Source organism: Akebia trifoliata, chromosome 14 (assembly GCF_017979445.1).
Source record: "Akebia trifoliata isolate Shusen 1 chromosome 14, ASM1797944v1, whole genome shotgun sequence".
In the NCBI taxonomy this organism is placed as follows: domain Eukaryota; kingdom Viridiplantae; phylum Streptophyta; class Magnoliopsida; order Ranunculales; family Lardizabalaceae; genus Akebia; species Akebia trifoliata.
Genome location: NC_141388.1, coordinates 30,764,765 through 30,786,249, shown reverse-complemented (window position 1 = coordinate 30,786,249; position 21,485 = coordinate 30,764,765). Strand labels below are relative to the sequence as shown.

General features: G+C 32.5%; 1 long non-coding RNA gene across 1 annotated transcript; it reads right to left on the bottom strand.

The window, feature by feature from the left end:
* Positions 1-6,400: 6,400 nt before the first annotated feature.
* Positions 6,401-10,888, bottom strand: LOC147386750 (uncharacterized). Its single transcript, XR_015172331.1, has 3 exons — positions 10,482-10,888; positions 8,360-8,382; positions 6,401-7,173 (listed from the first exon to the last, which is right to left on the bottom strand). It is a non-coding gene; the product is annotated as an uncharacterized LOC147386750 (long non-coding RNA).
* Between the last annotated feature and the right edge of the window lie 10,597 nt (positions 10,889-21,485).

Here is a 21,485-nt window from a genome sequence, read left to right as displayed (position 1 = left end):
CTTTATCGGCCAAAGTCCATGATAACAATGACATCACCCTTCTTCGAAATCATCATCTTTTTTCTTCTTTTATTAGTTGCACTTCATAAGTATGGCTGCAATGCATATATCAAGATACTAGGAGTGCAACTTGGCCCGGTTCAAATCAAGAATCGAACCAAATTGATAGCTTTGGGTTAGTTTTGTTCAGTTTAGAACAAGTTGTGGTTCAGGTCAATTTGGTTCGATTCTCCATTCAAGGCTTGTATAGAACCAAACCAAACCGAAAATTGAACTCTCATGTAATATATATATAGGATCGGGTTCCGTAGACCCCCATTACGACTCACATTGCGACACACCGTTTTGTCTTATATGGGAAAAAATGTTTGGAATGGGCAGATTTTTTGTAAGGATGATCTCTATGGTGAGGAGATCATCTTTGCCAAAAATCAGCTCATTATGAAACTTCTAGCCCCATGTTTACAAGTTGAAAAATTTTAGACCGTCCAATTTTTGTAAAACAATTTTGATGGGGTTAGAAGTTTTGGAATTGGATGATTTTTTGCCAGGATGATCCCCTCATCATAGAGATCATCCTCACAAAAAATCAGCCCATTCCAAACATTTTTTCCCATATAAGACAAACGGTGTGTCGCAATGTGAGTCGTAATGGGGGTCATAGGAACCCCATCCATATATATATATATATTGTGTGTGTGTGTGTGTGTGTTTTGTGGATAGGTTAATGATTTATTATATGAAATTTTATGTTTGTTATCATCTTTTTTTTTTTTTGAGTTGAAAATATTTTATTTTCAAGCAAGTTCATAGAATTTTGGCAACCCATGGAACCGGATCGAACAAAACCCACCTTCGTTAGGTATGGTTCCAATTTATCCCCAAACCGAACTAAGTTGCACCCCTAAAGGCAAGGGTGGAGCCAGGATTTCGTTCATATGGGGGCAACTTAGAGTAGTAAAAAATTTATGGGGGCAACCTAGGGTGAAAACAAATATTTTTTGGGAGCAACTAAAAGTGCATTTTTTTTGTGGGGCCAATAGTGGCAGATTGTATTATCCACCCCTAGTATCTGTCCCAATAGCTCATTAATCTATAGATCTTAAAAATTCTTGTGGGAACACTTGCCCCCATTGTAAATCCGCCCATGCCTAAAGGATGCTACAGCACTAATTGTCACAACAACAAAAGAACAAGAATCTTAGTAGGATGAAGGTGATTGCAAAGACTCATTCCATGATGTTCAAACACTAGAGAATAAGAGTCCTAGTTTGCATTACCTTTGGCACCCTATTTCAAATTTTTATTACCAACACAACTAGTTGTAGATCACTCAGTATCAGTTACACTCCGTTGATTAAAAAAAAAAAAAACAAGCAAAGATAGGATGGAAGAAAGGATTGCATTCCTTTTTCATTATCATCATCTTCTTCTTTTTCTTGATCGGCCAAAGTCCATGATAGCAATGACATCACCCTTCTTCGTCATCGCATCTCAAAAAAATACTTCGTCATCATCATCTTTTTTCTTCTTTTATTAATTGCAATTCATAAGTATGGCTGCGATGCATATATCAGGATACTAGGAGTGCAACTTGCCCCGGTTCAAACCAAGAATTAAACCAAATTGATAGTTTTGGGTTAGTTTTGGTCAGTTTAGAAGAAGTTGTGGTTCAGATCTGGGTTAAGAAAATGGGAACCAATCAATTTGGTACGGTTCTCCATTCAAGGCTTGTATAGAACCAAACCAAACCAAAGAGTTGAACTCTCTTGTAATATATATGGGAACGGATCAAGGGACATAAGAAAAAACATATGTAAAAAACAATGTAACATTAATAAATTTTCAAAATATGGGTTAGAAGTTTCGGATTGAGCTGATTTTTTATGAGGATGATCTCTATGATGGGAAGATCATCCAGGAGATCATTCTCATAAAAAATCAGTCCAATCTGAAACTTCTAACCCCATTAAAAGTGATTTAGAATGTGGACCGTCTATTTTTTGCCAAAAATTTGTAAATCACTTTTGATAGATTTAGAAATTTCAGATTGAGCTTATTTTTTGTGAGGATAATCTTCTCATCATAGTGACCATCCTCGCAAAAAATCAGCTCAATCCAAAATCTCTAACCCATATTTTGAAAAATCATTGTTTTTAACATATGTTTTTACATATGTAACCATTGTTTTATATATATATATATATATATAGGGGGCAGCTCATGGGACATATGTAAAAACAATGGTTTTTCAAAATATGGGTTAGAGGTTTTGGATTGAGCTGATTTTTTGTGAGGATGGTCACTATGATGAAAAGATCATCCTCACAAAAAATCAGTTCAATCTGAAACTTCTAAATCCATCAAAATGATTTACAAATTATTGGCAAAAAATTGACGGTCCACAATCTAAATCACTTTTAATGGGGTTAGAAGTTTCAGATTGGACTGATTTTTATTTTTTTTTTCCAGATGATTTTCCCATCATAGAGATCATCCTCGCAAAAAATCAACTCAATCTGAAACTTCTAACCCATATTTTGAAAATTTATTAATGTTATATTGTTTTTACATATGTTTTTTCATATGTCCCTTGATCCGTTCCCACATATATATATATATATATATATATATATATATATATATATATATATATATATATATATATATATATATATATATATATATATGTGTGTGTGTGTGTGTGTGTGTGTGTGTGTGTGTGTGTGTGTGTGTGTGTGGATAGGTTAATGATCTATTATATGAAATTTTATATTTGTTATCATGTCTTTTTTTTTAATTGAAAATATTTTATTTTCAGGCAAGTTTATAGAATATTGGTAACCATAGACCCAGATCGAACCAAACCCACCTTCGTTTAGTTGGGTTCTATTGGCATTTTGGTTCGGTTCTTATTTTGTGGAATCAACCTTTGTTGGTTTGGTTCTAATTTATCCTCAAACTGATCTAAGTTGCACCCCGTAAAGGACAAGATTTTGCCCATGTGGGGGCAACTTAGAGTAGAAAAAAAATTGTGGGCGAAACATAGAGTGGAAAGAATATTTTGTGAGGACAATTAAAAGTGAATTTTTTATTATGGCGGCAATAGTGGTGGATTGTTTTATCCACCTCTAATATCTCTCCCAATAGCTCATTAATCTATAGATTTTAAAATTTCCTGTGAGGACACCTGCCTCCATTGTAAATCCATCAATGCCTAAAGGATGCTACAGCACTAATCATTGTAACAACAAAAGAATAAGAGTCCTAGTAGGATGAAGGTGATTGCAAAGACTCATTCCATGATGTTCAAACACTAGGGTTTAGATGAATGGAGATCCTTTTCTATATCCTTTTAGATAAATTAAATGTGTTGGATAATGTAATCTAGTAAATTGGATGGCTATCCAACTTCAATTTATTTCCCTAGAAGGTGGCATGTTCAAATGCACATGTATCCAAAGGATTTATTTGTTATTTAAAATATTAATCATAGGGTGATTTTGAATATTATAGTCAAAAAGAATTTTTTTTTTATAATTTTGAAACTAATAACCGGCATTTTCGCGCCGTTTGATTTCAATTTTTTTTATTTTTGACCAAAGTGCTTTTTGATTATTTTAAGTTAAATGTTAAAGTGGGGGCATTTTTGAAATTCCAATTTTCGTGTGGAACTACTTCTATTACTACTTTCATTTTAATAGTAAAGATTTACCACAAATTCGTCAATACTATCTCAAAAATTTGTTGCACCACAAATAAATATTTGTATGAACGGGCGGTCATGTTAAAATTTTTCAAAGGTTACTGCAACAGCACATCAATAATTAGCATCTATGCCACGTGTCAAGTTGACACTGTACGTGCATGAAAATAAATAATCAACCACTTGGGTGGAAAGAAAAAATCCACATTTAATATACTAGTAAAATGCACGTGCGTTGCACGTGAAATACATGTTTAATTAACATGAAATTATAGATTATAAAAATTTAAAATTATTTGTACCTAATTTAGTCTATCCTAAAAAAGTTCTAAATTTTTATTTTTATTTTTATTTTTTTTAGAGAGGTTTTCAACGTTTTACCAACTACATGAGACATTCTGATATGCATTACAAAGGTTCATGATATTCTTTTTATTTGGAATTAATCTAATCTCTGTTTTGAATAAATAGCGCTCACTCTTATAAGTATGTTTGTGCCATTGTTTCACATTTGACAAATCAGTTGAATCTTTCTTTTGAGCGATAATTCATATTTGATTGAGATTATCATAGCAACTCCAATATATCTGATGTCATGTATTCTATAAATTACGTATCTTCATAGAATTATTCTTTGGATTAGAATTATCCTTTGGATCACTAACTAAATTTATGAATTGGGAGAAAGATACTCTTGCGAATAGGATTTGGTGGATTAATTAGCTTGTGGGATCATGACTAATGTAATCCCACTCTTCTCCAAAATATCTTTTTTTCCTACTAAATTGTGTCAGTTATAGATACCTGATTAGATTGGGATTTAAAATCAATTGCATCCTTCATTTTTTAATAATGAAATTCAAATCATCATCATTTTGTGGGAGAAAAATATAAACATTGCTCCAAAAAAGCTTTTAAGGAACCATTCTTTATGCAAAAATTACAATCCAAGAAGGCATGAAGTTAGACGAACAAATTTTTCAAACAAAATATCCAAAAAATAGTTAGACAAACAAGGGTATGGAAGTCATTATACCAAAGGGACAAAAAAATCTCACATTTTATGGTCCGTATTTTGTACAAAGACTAAACCAGAACATGAATGCAAATAAATAAAAAGGTCATTTCCAAATTCAATTTTTTCATCAATGAAATCTAAATAAAAAAGAGTATTATAGATTTGAGAAAGAGAGCACCTACTCAAAGGAGACAAAGACCTCATTGGGATTCCTTTCCCTATCCCTCTGCATTAGAAAATGAAAACCTATATTTGAGACAAATCAAAACCCACAAAAGTTGACAAGAGAAACAAAATACCTCAGATATTTTTTAAAGAAGAATTAGAAGGAAAAAAAAAATTGTGAGAGAGTTCATTCGACTTAAAAGACAGAATTACTCTTGATGTTAACAGCGACATTCCGAGAAGCTCAAACCTAATTATTGGTGCATATAGAATCAACCATTTGTTGCTTTATTTCTAATGTAATTCTAAATAAAGCAAATTGATTCATGAGTACCTCACAAAACTATTGTTATATGCAAAAATTGAAATAATGATTGATTAAAGTGAGATATAGGCCATTGACATTGGGTTTTCGATAAAAATCCAAAACCAATAGACAAATGTCTCACAGAGCCAATAAATACAAACTAAGGTAATCATGGGAAAAAAATATGAACTTCTAACAAATAACCACATTTTTTCCTATGTTTGAGTGTAATGATTATAAACGGTTAGCTAACACTTTCTTTTTTTGGCTATGATAGGCTGCACGTACAAACCACCCTTACCATCTCAGCTAGCCCCTAATGGTAAGGGTTAACCAACTCATAAGACATGAACTATCATAATAATTTCATTAAAATTACTCATTTTTTTATTTAAAAAATAATATATATATATATATATATATGTAGGAAAATGTTTGGCACCCACCAAAAATCAACCCATTCCGAAATCTCTAACCTCATGTTTACAAGTTGAAAAATTGTGGATCGTCCATTTTTTGGAAACCATTTTTGATGGGGTTAGAAGTTTTGGAATGGGCTGATTTTTTGTAAGGATGATCTCCTCCGTAGGACAAAACATGTAGGGTAAAGCGTAGGGTGCCGAACGAGACCCATATATATATATATAAAACATGAGGGATTTCTTGCAGAATCCTTAAAAAAAAAAAAAAAAATTCTACAATGACTCTTACAAAAGTTCCTTGTTGCAGAAGCAAATGGCACCCATGCAAAACAATCATATGGAAACTTTATGTAGATACAAAGATTCATAAATCTTCTTGGTGCCTAGTTGTATTCAAAGAATACAAAATCTAGATCGATTGTATTCATTTTTGAAATTTCAATGCAATTTATAAATCCAAAGATGAAAATTCCTAATAATTTTGACACAAAAACAATATAAAAAAGGACACTTAAAAAAGGACACTTCTTGGAGAAAATTTCCATTAGTAATACTTCTAACAAAAAAAAATAGTTTTCAAAATATATTGTTTTGAAGAACCAAGGGGCAAGCCTATGGTTTGGAGCTATTTTATAATTTACAATTACAACTTAAGAAATGTGAATTGTAAATTGAAAGTTTGGGTTCTAATGATTCATTGAAAATTACTCGTGTAAAAATATATGATCCTGACTCCATAAACACAAAATTCAACAATCAAGTTTTTCCCTAGGATCATATGTTTTTTCAAGAATCAATTTCCATGAGTTACATAACCTATAGACTAATATTAGAACTTAAAATGAGAACAAATGCTCAAGTTCATATCTTATTACAAAAGTTATAGAACTAAGTTCAGTGAAAATATTAAAATTGAAGAAGATAATGGACTAAGCCCATAGCTTTATTAAAATTGATGAGGTGGTTTCCTTTTACGAAATAGTCAAACATGTTTTCAGAATCAAGGACATAATGGAAGGAAAAATAACAAAACTTACCATTAATTACATGGTGTTTGTGATAGAAGTTACAACCAAAATATAAAGAAATATAAATAAACAAAAGGGAAATATAGACAAACAAAAGGGTAATAACCTCACCTCTCTCAACAACCAATTCATTGTTTATTAGTACCTAAACGTGAGATAACAAAAGTCGATAGTTTAGTGTAGAATTGAAATTGTACAAGGCTGTCCAACAAAAAAATGATATTAAAAGAGAAATCAGTGTTATAAAAAATCCCATAAATAAAAGGTAATTATCAGTGAATGCGATTACACAATATACAGTTAGAAAGAACATTGTCTACACATCAATTCATTGTCCGACATACTCAATAATAGATAACTCATCATATCATGAAGATAGCTCTGCCCAAACACTTTGGAACATGAGGCCTACAGTTCATGGATTAGAGGTATACTTTTGGAGGAGTTTGTGTTTAAGGAGGAATATTTGTTTAGCTAAGGTTGTAATCTAGGCGGGTTGTCTTCATTCTTGAATTCATCTTCTTGCTCTAAAAAAAATTATAATTAGTACAAAAATATTAATTGCATAAAAAATTTTCTAAAAAAATCTGCTTCAAGAAAAATGATAGAGGGAGGATGGAAAAGTCCCAAATCCAATAAAGCCTGTTCAAATTGCCACAAAAATACAGATAAACATGAAATATGGAAACTAATTTTTCACTTGTAATAACAGAGCATCTAGGAGGAATTGATGATTGGGATCACTGGCCAATAGTAATAAGGATGGTAACTTAGATACAGATAAGTTCTCCTAATAAAAATTAAGGCTATTCCAGATTCGTTTCTAAGGTGATAAGTACATTTGTTCATCAATGAAGTTGTAAGTGCAAAAAAACCTAGATCATAAATAAAACTTTATTCTTGGTAACGGCATGTGAACAGTTATAATTGAAATTTAATTTTTCAAATGAGCTCTCCATTTAAAAAGAAAGATTAATTTTTTAATCTTTGTTAATATTTAGCATTCTCTCAATAAGATGTTAACATTGATCTCTAGATATAATATCAATTTCACTTAATTTGTAGGTAGTATTTCCTATGACAAAAATGACAAACATGCCAAGAAGAAAGATAAGTAGAAAGAAAAACCCTCATACCTCCTTGTCTATTCTCTTCCAAGCTCTAGACATCTCAAACAATGATTTGGAGCATATGGGGCAACAATACCTTGGAATGAAACTCGGAGAAACACTTAATGACAATAAGACTATTCAAGAATGCAAACACCATTAACAATGGTAGAATTGCTTAACATTCGGTAAACCTTTTGATTAAGCAAACTATTAAAGGAAGGATATTGAATTATGTTATTCCCACTCAAAAATGTTGCCAACCAACCACTTTCATGGTAAAGACATTGTTTTAATATTTGATGAAAAGGGATAAACTCTGAAAGTTGCCAAATAAACTTTGTTGTCATCACCCAAAATAAGAAATCTAATTTTATTAAAGATGCAAATTATGTTACATGGATTTCAAAGCAACCCATTGAAAAACAAGAACAAAATATTCACAAAAATATCGAATAATCTGAGCACCACTTATAGATTTTCTTTATTTGCTACATCTAAAATTCTAAATACAAAACCTAAAATAGCCACTAAAGAATCAGGAAACAAATAACCTGTAAAATGAAGTAACTTAGAAAATTTGAGAGAAGATAAATTGACGGACCTTCTTATCAGCTCTGATGCTGCCTGTACCACCAAAAGAAAAAAGAACAAAGTAGAATAAGAAAAATTAAACAAAGTAGAAATTAACAAACCAGAATCAAAGAGATTTAGAAATTAACAAATTTAAGTTCTAAAAGTTGAAGCTAAAGCTCAACTTTTGCCTACAAACGCCTTTTTTTTTTCTCTTGATTCTCTAATGGATTCCGACTCAAGATTTGTCCTCTGCAACTCCTCTTTCAAACAGAGAAACAAATTAACATAAAATGAATTTTTTTTAATTAAAAAAAGAGAGACATGGAATTGAGGAAGGAGACTTATGGTAATTGCAAAGCTTCTTGATGAAAGTCATGGGTTTCCTCTTAATACGGCGTTGGAATCTTTTATGAGTCCTAGCATGGAAAAGCTTCACCAACTCATCGTTCCCATTTTGAGCAATAGAGAATCCAATAGAAATCGTGATGATTGAATAAGAGAGAGAAACACGAAAGTTTTCAAACTCAATATGGTCATTAGGGTTTTCTGATGTGGAGATCTGGTCCTCAGCTGGATTACAATAAAGGTGGCAATTATAATTTTCTTCTTCTTGTAGGAGAAATTATTGAATCGATTGAGAATGAGATCAAGAGAATCACAGGTAAAATGAAGAGTTTCGAGTGTAAATGGAGAGCGTTTAGAAGATGAAACGGGATTGTATGGTTTTGGTCTCACAAAGAGATGCGGGGGAGGTGGAGAGGGGATGAGACGTTTCAAATGAAAAAGAAGAGTTTTGAATTGGGACATATAAGGAAATAATATATTAAAGAAGGATATTTTTATCAATCAAAAAAGTTGTACGATGAATCCTCTTTTTATATAAGTAATAGATGCATTCTCTGCAGGTCGAAGAATATATATATATATATAATATGAGTAAAGAGAAGTGAGCAACAAATATAATATAGGAAAAAAGTGTTTGATTGAGAGATTGAATAAATTAAGAGAATCAACAAGGCAGTTTGGTAGAGTCCCATACTTGCAAAAGTTAGTGTGACATCCAAACGATGGAAAAAAAAATATATGTTAAGGGAACATCCTAAGGCGTGTTTTGGTTGAAGTTCAATAGAGTTTGTTTATTTGTTTCAACTTTTTGAATGTGACATCCAAACGATGAAAAAAAAAATTGTTATGAGATGTGTATTGCTGGCAGCAACATACGTATTAAAAAAAAAAATTGAGGTGTTTTTGTGTTGGCAATATGTTGTGTGTGGCATCAATATGATAATATAAAATAGAGTGGAGATGTATTTATGTTTCTATGTTATTTCTACTTGCAATTTATGGAGTTAGAAGTCTATGGGTGTATAACTTTACAGAAAAACTGATTTAGGAATTAAACTCATTCTCAAGTAATGATGTGGGATTACATGTAATTGATCATGAAAGTTAGTGAGGGAGTGGTTCTGTAGACATAGTTTCAAAGGATCTATTACATTCAAGTAATTGTTATTAGAAAATTATGATACATAAATGGAACTAATACAAAACTATCCATTATGAATCTATAAGCCATTATAAATAAACACTGCCATAAGAAGATGGAAACCATATAATAAAAATTTTCTTTTATTTTCCGTAAAATTGACAAAAAATAAATAGGGAAACAAGTTTGAGATCTCGACATATGCAAATCAGAAATCAGAAATTATAAAAAGAAAAAATTAATGAAAAAAACATATCTCAGACATTTTATCAAACAGTTGGCATGCATATACTTAATTATGAAAAAAATTAAATATTCAAATATTTATATTTAGTTATTAAACTAAAAAGATGACCGGAAAATAATAAATTAGGAGACGTAAAAAAAACCTTATCACATATGCTAGAAATCCTATGTAAAAAAAAAAAAAATTAGAGAAACAATTTTGACATATGCAAATCAGAAACAAAAATTATAAATGAAAAAAATTAATGAAAAAAAACATATGTCAGACATTTTATCAAACAATTGGCATGCATATACTTAATCATGAAAGAATTAAATATTCAAAATGCATATATTGTAAAGAGATCAATAAAAGAGAAACTAAAAGAAAGGAAAAACAAAAAATCAGAAAATCAGAACTTGTGTTTAAATCTCTTACCAAAAAATTGGTGGGATGGGAGGTCGAAGTTGATTGATGTTGATGAGAAGATTGGGTGAGAAAGAAGATGAGAAGATTGGGTGAGGAGATCTGATTTTTTAATTTAACTAAGTATAAGTATGTATACATTCGAAGCAACGTGATCTTTGAAGACGGTTGCACTCGAAAAGATGCAAAACGGTTGTAATCGAAACGATTGGAAGCAAAGAGATGCAAAACGGTTGCAACCAAGGAGTTGAAAAGAAATACACTCCTTGCGAGGAAGAAAATGATGATGACGATAATCACAGAGAAGACGAGGAATTCGTCCATTAATGGTTTGGAGAGAAGAAAGGTCAGGTTGGGAGAGAAGAAGATGAAGAGGTCCAAAGAGAAAGAAAGGGATGTAAATGGTATTTTATAAAAGAAAAGGATATTTTATAGGATGAGTTTTTTGTGGGATATAAAAGAGATTTATAATAATATATGAGGGTATATTTATAAACAAAAAAGTCGTACGAATGAATCTCCTTTTAATATAGGTAATAGATATAGGTAATAGATAAAAAAATGCTTTCGTGGCTCGTGGTAGACGGATAAGAAGAAGAAACCTTCAATGTTATCATAATTTTAAAACTTCAGATTGTCCATTGAGTCAACTTTAAAACTCGTGAGTCAACTCTGATGAATCAAACAAATAATATATAATTAAAATATAATTTTTAGATTTTAAAATAAATAATAATATTTATTTTTTTGCTCAACACAAAAGTATTACACATAATAACCAAATAACTTGGTCAAATATTTATTTGAATTGACCGATATTTTTCTTATTAACTAAGTTAAATTTTTTCTATTACTGAGATCTCTGGGACCTCTTAGAGCACTTGATTAATCCTCATGCACAAGCATGCATGCAATCCCTCTCGTCGGACATTCAACGATTAAGTTTTAGGATAAATCTCTATGGGGTGACTTGGTTTCATCGAGTTAGAGGATTTCTTCATCTGAAAATCCAATCAGGTCGAGTTAATTCAATAGAGTTTTGACTTGACTCAGACAAGTTTTAAAGCTGTGGTCTATGGAGGGCCAGGTGTTGACTAGGTAGATGGGCTATGAGAACCCAAATAAAGATTAGCCATAATGGCTAGCAAAGGAACAAGAACATCCACAATTAAAGAGGCTCGTGGTAGATGGGTTTGGATAACCCAAATAAAAATGAGCAATAATGGCTAGTAAAGGAACAAGTACATCCATAAATTTAAGAACCGTCACTACCCTTAACGTCCATTTCAAAGATCTCCCAGGAAGAATGGGAAAACAGTCATTTTCTATTTATAATTTTATAATTTTCTTTTTTATAATTACATAAGTAGTCATATATAAAATTTAGTAATTATGTACTAAGGACAATATGATGAACTGACCTCATTCACAGGAAGGATAAATGAGTAAATTGAAAATGTGACCACAATGTATATATAATAATTTTGATAAAAATAAATAATTATGAAATTATATATATGACCATTTTCATAGATATTATAAAAATAAAATAAAAATTTTGATTCCTTAATTTTTGCAAAATTATCGCTCATTTTTGTAGAATGTCCTAGAAGAATTTTTGTAAATCATCCAAGAAGAATTATGTTGGGTACACATGCATAGAGGAAGCTCATAGATTCTAAACTCTGAATCTATCTTTAAATTTATATCCGTTAAGACATGAGATGATTGCATAAAATTAAAGGGCCATGAGTGTCAGGAAGTTGGTTCAACGGTAAAATTAGAAATATGGGGTTTGCTTCCTCTGGTCATGTGTTTAAAATTGGGTTGTCTCCTAATTAATTCTATTATACGTTGGAAAACTTCCATGGAATTGGGACGTACAAAAGTAGACCTTATGCTATTCCAAAGGGTATGGGAGTACCTTGCGATATTAAAAAAAAAATAATATATAATGAAAGGCCATTTGTTTTGGATTGTTAGATTTTGGTTCTAGATTCTATATTTCCTAAGTGCTAAAACATCACATTAAACACAAGAAACAAGTTTAATGGGCTGAAAATTTTGAATCTGATCCAACTATTATGGTCTCAAGATCAAGAGCAAGATCTTAAACCTTATTTTTCGTGTTAGTGGGCAGGACCAATTGATAGTACCTGCTAAATCACACAATTTTTGTTTCCTTTTCAAATTTAAATATTTATATTTTTCTCATAATAATGGAACTCTACCAACTATTCTATTTTAATGGAGTCATGATTTTTTCAAATTTAGGAGTTTACTAGTCAAATTTGTAAGAGAAAAAACCCAGAACTTTATGTTTTTTCCATTTTATATTATTAATATCGCTTTTATTTCAGCTATTACTTTGGCTTCAGTCATACGGGTGGGTAGGTAAGTATAGTTGTGGCTGTGCTGCACGGTGTGCAGTAACATGGGGGACTGAATGTGGGGGTTGAGCTTTTTTGTAGTGGTGAGGAGGTTGCGTCAACAAATTTCATTTACTAACGTCCTTCTCATTCAGAGCTAGAGTTTAAAGACGTGTGTACCCATCCTCTTTTTTATGTGAAAATAATAAATTTGGGTGCATTTGTAAGAGAGAGACAGAAATCTTGATGACATTTGATTGAGAGTATTTATTGATGGGGAAATCTGATGGATGGAAGTTGGGCCGGCAATGATCCGAAAAATAGCCAATGTCCGGAAAAACATGAAAAATCGAATTTGGATGTACTCCAATCCACTATGAGAAAAATCTGATCCGAACATATATTATTTATTTTTAGTTATATTTCTATATAAATACAAATTGATAACACGGGTTAGTCTTTTCGGTTTCCCTCAATATTTGTAGTTGAAAAGTAGATTTTTTTTCTTTAAATTTTTTTTTAAACATTGATAATTTGAAAAAAAAAAAAGAAAAAAAACACATGTTCGGATCGGTTTCATATTAAGGATGAAATGAAATAGATCAAATTCACCTCGTAGTTTCATTAATCCAATTGGATCAGATGGGGGACATGATTAAAAACATCCGGATCGATATTGTAACGAACCAATCTATTGCCAACTCTAGATAGAAAGACAAACGATTAAAAAAATGAGGTAGATGTATTTTGTTTCATTGTTTCTTAGAAAAATTTATAATGCAATTTAGGTGTGCCCCTCCATGTTTCCGTAAATATTTGAGATACCTACCCCCAAGGGTTTATGAGATGGCCAAGACCATGCCTCAGTAAGTAGAGGTCTTGAGTTCAAATCCCCCGATCCCTTAATAGTCACCTTTTGGGATTTGTCCAAAAAATTACCTAGTGCAGGGGGAGGGGACTATACCTGACACAAGGATTAGTAGGATACTCTATGAGGCCTAGATACCAAGGTTGCCCAAAAAATGATTTTAAAAAAAATACAAAAAAGAGATACCCTGTATTTTTAAAATAGTTATTTGACTCGTTTGACCTCAGTCTTTATGGATAGATAAGTTGAAATATGGTTGACTGTCAATTTGAAAGAGAGAAAAAAAAGGTTTAGGACCTTAACTTTGAACTCTCAAATCCAATCTAAACACACCATAAAATAAACATTTAGTTCCATCCCTAATTGTTTTTTTAACTAGGATGGAGAGTGGACCCGTTTTGATTAAAATCAACATTAAACGACTTCAGGAAAAGATGGATGAATTTAATATTATTTATAAATCAAAAAAATCACTTAGAGCCTAACTCGTGCCCATCAGGGCAAGTTTGAGCTTAGCTGATCTAAGGTATAGCTCACCTCTTTGTTATCGGGTTAGTGCTCATCCAGCAAATTAGTTTTGACTTGTTGAACCTAATTTTCAATCCATGTATTTCAATCTCACCTTAGACCCTTGCAGAAAATCTTTGATGTTGCATTTTCAAAATTTCATCATCTTGTACTTCAGAAATCCTATCGAAATAGATAAAATACTAAAGATTATTAGTTTTGGAAAGAAAAATCACAGTTTTTTTTTTTTCTTCTTCTTCTTAAATCCTAAAGATGAGGTCATTTAGGTCATTCTATTAGAGAAGAAGGGATAAGGGGCATGCCATCCCTTTGAAAACATAATGCCATTTCAATTATTTATAAATAAAAAATGGTGTGATATGTTTGAATTACCCAATTTGATTTGACTCGTTTAGTCACGATTTGACTATTTCAAAATGAGATTAGAAAAAATTGAGAATTTGAAGAACAAGATAGAAAGCTAGATTGGCTAGATTATATTTAAAACTGAAGAAATTGACTCAACTCAAATTCTATCAAACTAAGTGAACTTGATAACTTGGCCAAGTCACATAACCACAACAATAACAAGGCCTTATATCAAAGATCAATAATCAGTTAAATGAATATCATTCGTCCATTCCACTATGTCCGAAGTCAAATATCCTTTTATTGAAAGTGAGTTCATATTTACTTTTGATATCTCCATCTAAAGTTTTTTATTATCCAAATCCGGTATCTTTTTTCTTGTTCAAATGAGTTTTAGGGCTTAGTTAACTCAAATTGAATCAAGTATATTTTAGCTCCGACAAGTGGGATCAACACTCTATAAGCTTACCAACTGAGCTTAGTTGGAACCTTCAATCTGAGCACGAATGTATTTTGATGATCAAATAATTAAATAAAGACAACTATATATTGAAGCCTTGCTCTGCTTATTTACTTATATCGAACTATCATAATAGTATTCATAGCATTTTCTATATTAGCATACAAACAAAGTCACAACCGAATTTAATAGATTCTTATGATACATGGAAAATTGGTTTCACATTTAATGATTTCACAACAAAATCATATGCAAACATCATGTCATTGCTATCAGAGGATGACACCTATTTTTGACATACCTAAAAGTACATGTTCACAACTTATCATTTATTACTTTCATTATTCTTTACTATATCATTTTATTTGTTTACAATTATATTGATCTTATCAGCGTGTCTTTGATAGGCATCACATGGGTTTCCGATAGAGATGATGAAGTAGATTAAATATTAATTAGAGTTGGTTGGAATTGTAACGTCCCAAGTCCATAATGGTACAATACTATCCATTTTGGGCCGACTTTAAAATCTGTCATATCATACAAGGTATGATTTGTCCTTATAACCTAGGCACTTAACATTCTCTTTCTCGATGTGAGACAAAATCCACTCCTCCCTTTTATTTCACCCTGCAACGTGATGGCTCTACTTCGACCCTTCGATCTCTCTAACCCTTTTCACGTCTAACCAATTACTAGTAAGAATAAGGCCTTTAACATTGGTTAAAAAATCAATTGACGTCTTAAAAGCAGGGTTATAATGTCGATTATAATCTTACGTTATATCTCAAGAATAACGTCAATTTTTGTTGTACCGTTATCAAATGTAAGTTAATAATAATATTTAATTTTTTTATTATCTTACTGTAGACACCCAAATTTGACCGGGCCCTCGACGTAAAATGCCCCAAAAATTGAAAAAAAATTGGAATGGGCTCTGAAGCCCAAACCTACAAAAATCCAATGAATTTTGTCATTCATTTTTCAATAAATGGCCCAAGGCTTCTCACGTGGCCCACATACCAAAAACCCAAGCCCACTAACTCAATCCCCAAACCTATTTTTATTCTACCCATTACCCAAATCCATTCAACTCAACCCAAGCCCAACATCATCAAGGTATGATAGATGTCATCACCCCATCTCACATCCCTCATCAAACCACCAATTCCCATCACCTTTCTCTAAAAAATTAAATATTCCATTACTTCTTTCTAAATATCATCTACCCACATCTCCAACCTACACCTCCCCCATAACCTATCATATCCATTCCCTCAAGTCAAACACTTACAACCTACACATTCCCCTAACATACTATCACTCCCTACTAATCAACCATCACCTTCTCCTAATTTACCCTTATCATTTCCTACAAAACCCACATCTACAAGCTAAACCTACACCCCTCCTCTCAAATCAAACACTCATCCTCTCTCATCAACTCATTTCAACCTTTCATCTCCACCCACTTTGACACATGGCATCATCTCCTTCACCCTCTCAAAATATCATCAACCACCCTCTTAAATCCTTCATTCTCTTAAACCAAACACCACTCAATCACAACCACCATCTTAAACACCATCATCTCACCTCACCAAATACTTCACCCAAATGGATTGGGTAGGATCCAAACCATTTGGGTCAAAACTCACCCATTTAACATTTTTACACAAATACCCTTCAATCCCCATCAATTTACACACACCCCCTCTCTTAAATCCTTTCTTTGTTTTGAGTTCCGTGGAATGCTAACATAAATAGAGAAAACTGTCCAAACTTCAAGGTTCAACCTCGGGACTTGTGTTAGCATTTGGCGGGGCGTCATAGTTAGTTTCATAAAAAATTGACGTAAGTGTGGACACGGGAATGTCATCATTTTGAAATATCCCTTCACTTTGGGGCGTTTTGGAGTCGCCACCATTCATATTTGAAATAGGACTGAATTGTTACCCGATGTCATATTTTTCAAAAATTATATTTTTTTTTGTCATTTGATGACTCTCGTATGGATAAGGTGCATTTGGTCCAACCTTTGATTCAATGTAAGGGGGTCCATTTTATAGAGTAGGGAAGGTGTTAGGCACCCCATTCCATCCACTGTTGGTGGTAACCTCGGATTCGGTGACTTTTAAAAATAAAAATAAAAAGAGAAAATTGGATAAATCCGATTTGTGCCCCCAAGGAACTTTGATGTTGGTTCAAATCATTGAGGGCACCCTTATTGAAAAAGGGGCCCTTTGATGGTTCAAGTCATTGGTGGTGTGTGTGTAGGTGTAGAGAAGGGAAAGAAGTAGAAGATGGAAGTTGGAGGGGATGTTCTTTTGTCCAAACCCAACTTGGTCTAATCTTGATCTTCTTTGATCTTCAAAGATGTGCTCCTTTTTCTTTTCTTGATTTGTTTGAGAGAAGGTTGAGAGTTGATAGTTGTAAGATGAATTGAGAGTTAAGTGTTGAAAGTAGAGAAAGTTATAATTTGAGAGGGTAGTAGTTTTGGTTGGTATTTTTCTTAATTTTTCATTAGGGATTGAGAATTGAGAATGAGGGGGTTTTTATAGAATTTGGGAGTTATTTTTAGGGGTAATATGGGGTGAAAATATTACATATAACAATGTACCAAAATATACAAAATGCGAAAGACAGTAACTGCGAACATCATAGAATTATATCAAAGTTGCGCAAAAATGTGAAAATATACAGGGTTACAAAAATTTGACCTCCCATTAACATAGACCTATCACTTAGTCCAAAAAGACTACATACACCCCTTGGCAACGAATGGACTCATAGGAAAAGTAACCCCAATGCTCACCGGGCAACGGACTCTAGTCATCGGTATGACCCACCAGATGATTCTCGCTCGCTGGCTCTAAAGCTACCTCTCCAATTGTAGGATCTAAAACTAAAAAAAAAATGGAAGGAAAGGGTGAGTAACAATGGTTACCCAGTAGGTCCACAAACGACTCCTACTAATAATCTCACCTAGCATGAACGAATAAGCATACTGAATAATTTCAATACATGCAAAGCTTTACTATTAAAACTACGGTTAACTGGAACGTATAGTCAAGGATGAGCAACTAAACAATTTTTAAGATTCATATGGCATCAATCATCAGTACTCACTATATATTTTTATTTTTATACAAATAATTTGATAATATTGAAATGACAAGCATGCTTTGTAGTTTATAATTCAAAATATAACAACATATACATAATACAAAATGGTGAAGTAGTAAAATTAGAGAGTTGGGATTCACGACTGGATCACTCCCAGTCAGGACAGATGTTACAACATAAATCTGACTTTTAGTTCCTGATTTTGTGACCGATCACTGCTCTTACCACATTGGTGATTATTTATCCGACTCAAGCGGACCGTATAATGAGACCATAAGCAATGGGTCTCTTTTCGATGTGTCAGAATGTTCTACTACTACTAGATTGTTAGTGATCACTGACCAATCATCTTCGTCTATGCCTATCAGGCATACATGTGATTCCCAAAGTAAACAACTCCATTCATATACGACCACATTTACAATATACATTCACTAGTAAAGATAGAGAGGAATGGACTCAAATTCCAGTTGTGACTTTACTTTCATATGTGTCTCATACCACGTATGAGCTTAATGGTCCCTACCGTACATCCTAGGATAGTACATCACTCTGAATGATGTGACGTATTATCTCTTCAGACATTCACAAACTCTTTAACAGTTCACAAAATAGCTACATATATATAATTTTTATTTCAAAACAAAAGAGAATTTAACAATACAGGGTTGAGAATAGATATTCAGTTCTCTACCATGCAACTGTAGCCCCCCAGCCTAAAATAAATAATAGTACTCAGAGCCTCTACGCCAATAAAAATTTAAATAAACATGCAACCATTCATTATCCTTGGATATTTTTTCACCAACCAATACGCAACATACAATGTAAAATGCAGACATCACCCCTCGGTGTGATTTTAACATTTTATCGATTCGTCTATTTCCCATTCTGTCGTGTTTTTACTTTTCGACTTTTCAAACCAAATATTCCTTTTTCAAGCTTTCAAATTCACTTTGATCATTCGATCAAAAAACTATCAAATTTTTGTTAAAACATGGTCCCAATAGGTATGCGAAGACAAACTGTCAAAATTGGAAAATCTGGTGGAAATTTAACTCAGTGTTAAACACTCGATTTTTCAAATTTGTCAAAATTGATATCACACGAATTCTTGAAACATTTCGTTGTGACGAAATTTTGTTTAATTTTTTTTTCGACTCATTTAAAAGAGTTACGGGGCGCATAAAGAGTGATTTTGGCATGTTAAAAGCATGAAGAATCCAAAAAAAAAATATCAAAAAAAACTTTTAAGTACTTTTTGGAGTTGACGGTGGCTCATGGTGGCACCTTGACCAGGGCACGGTGACTCACACTGGAACCATCAGAACGTTGAAAACTCGCGAATTTTTCAATTTTTTTCATCATTTCTTCGAGTTTTTCACTCATTTTCGATTCTAATAACCCACCCACGGATCCAATACTTAAATCATGATAAAATACATCAAATACATTAGTTCTAGCATGAATTTGAAACAATCACAACAATATTCTACGATTTTTAAAACATAAAATAAGTTTCAAAACATCCCTAAATGCAATTTTCTCAAAATCTACGGCTACTAATAAGAGTAGAGAGTCCCCTACTTGGTTCGTGGTTGTCAATGGTGATGAACTAACACAAAGGGTCAATGTTCGGTGGCTCGAAGTTCCGAAAGTGGTTTAACTCAGATACCAACGGTCGGGTTGGTTGTGAAACCCTCTTTGTAAGTATTCTTCCCATTTTCAATGACGATGGACGACTCTTCCTTGATTTGGATGAGACTCTAAGTGTATATAAACAAACCTACTTGTTGATTTTTGTGAGAGACCAAGAGAAAGAAAAGGAAATAAGGGTCAAATGAGATGACGACTTGGAGCTCGACAATGCCGACGATCATTCCTTCTTCGTCAACATCAACACGAGCTTGATCGTGAGGAATTTTGACGATAATGGGTCGAAATCCTAGGGTGGAAGAATGACTGATTTGGGTTCTTTAGAGAAAAGGGAAAGAAATAAAATAAAAGAAAGTTATCTTTCTTTTAAACAAGGGCTGGGGGCAATTTTGACATTATCTACTTTTAACGGTAACCCGACTATTCGAACTCGGAAAATGACAAATGAATATTCCATTTCTAATAATTTTTTGTTGCAAACCTAATGGTGACGTCAAATTTTTTTGATTCCCGCTCTAACGAAACTTCACTGTTTTGGTCACACTCAACACGAAATTCGAGGATTTTATAACTTTCTCATCTGAACTCGAATTTGAACGTTCTTACAGGCTAAAGTATATATTTTGATCATTTGAACCTAATGGTGAAGTCGAAATTCATTAAAAATGAACGGACTAAAATTCGAGTATTCTACCTTAAGTCTTTCTCTTAGAATTTTATCGAAATTCACAATTAGATTTTCTCGAGATATAAATTAAAAACTCGGGGTATTACACTAACGTTGTATAACATATATAATGTCGGTTTCAATAAAATTGACATCTTATCTAGTATTTTTTTATAATTTTTATTTTTATTTTTTCTCTAGGCAGGCCCATACATATATGACAGAAACAGAAACATAAAAACCTACAGAAAAAATGCTAAAAACAAAAACCATGCTATTACCATCACTACTTGCACCACCACCACCACTAACACCACAAGCAGAAAGGCACAAACAAAAATAGAAACAAGAATAAAAAAAATGCATAAATAAAAACCTGCACTATGCTACCACTACCAAAAATAGAAATGCACAAACAAAAATAGTAACAAGAAAAGAAACAATGCAAAAATTGAAACCTGCACCATGCTACCATACCACCATCACCAAAATCACCAATACCACAACCACTACAAATAGAAACAAAAACATATAAACTCATATTTATACGGTAGTTTCAAAATATTGGTTTCTAAGACTATGAAAGGCATGGATTATATACTAAGGTTCTTAGCTAAGGCATATGTCCTTTACATGTTCACAAACTATGCATATATGTTTGATTAAAACTGATAAAAAATAAAGAAAAACTAACATAGATAAAATAACAAGTACACACCCAAGAGACACCAAATTGTTAATGTGGAAAAATCTCCAATAAGGATAGAAAAAATACAGGGCAAATCGACAACAAATCACTATATCAAAATGGAGAGTAAAAAGAGTTACTCAAACCCTGACTTGAGTTTTACACGTAATTAGAGAAAATAATTGAGGGTTACCTCATAAGACTTTACACATGTCCAATACCAATATTACAACTCCTTGGAGTCCATCCCAACAAATCTTGTGCAAATTATATCATCACCACTATGCCACCACGACCACCACCATG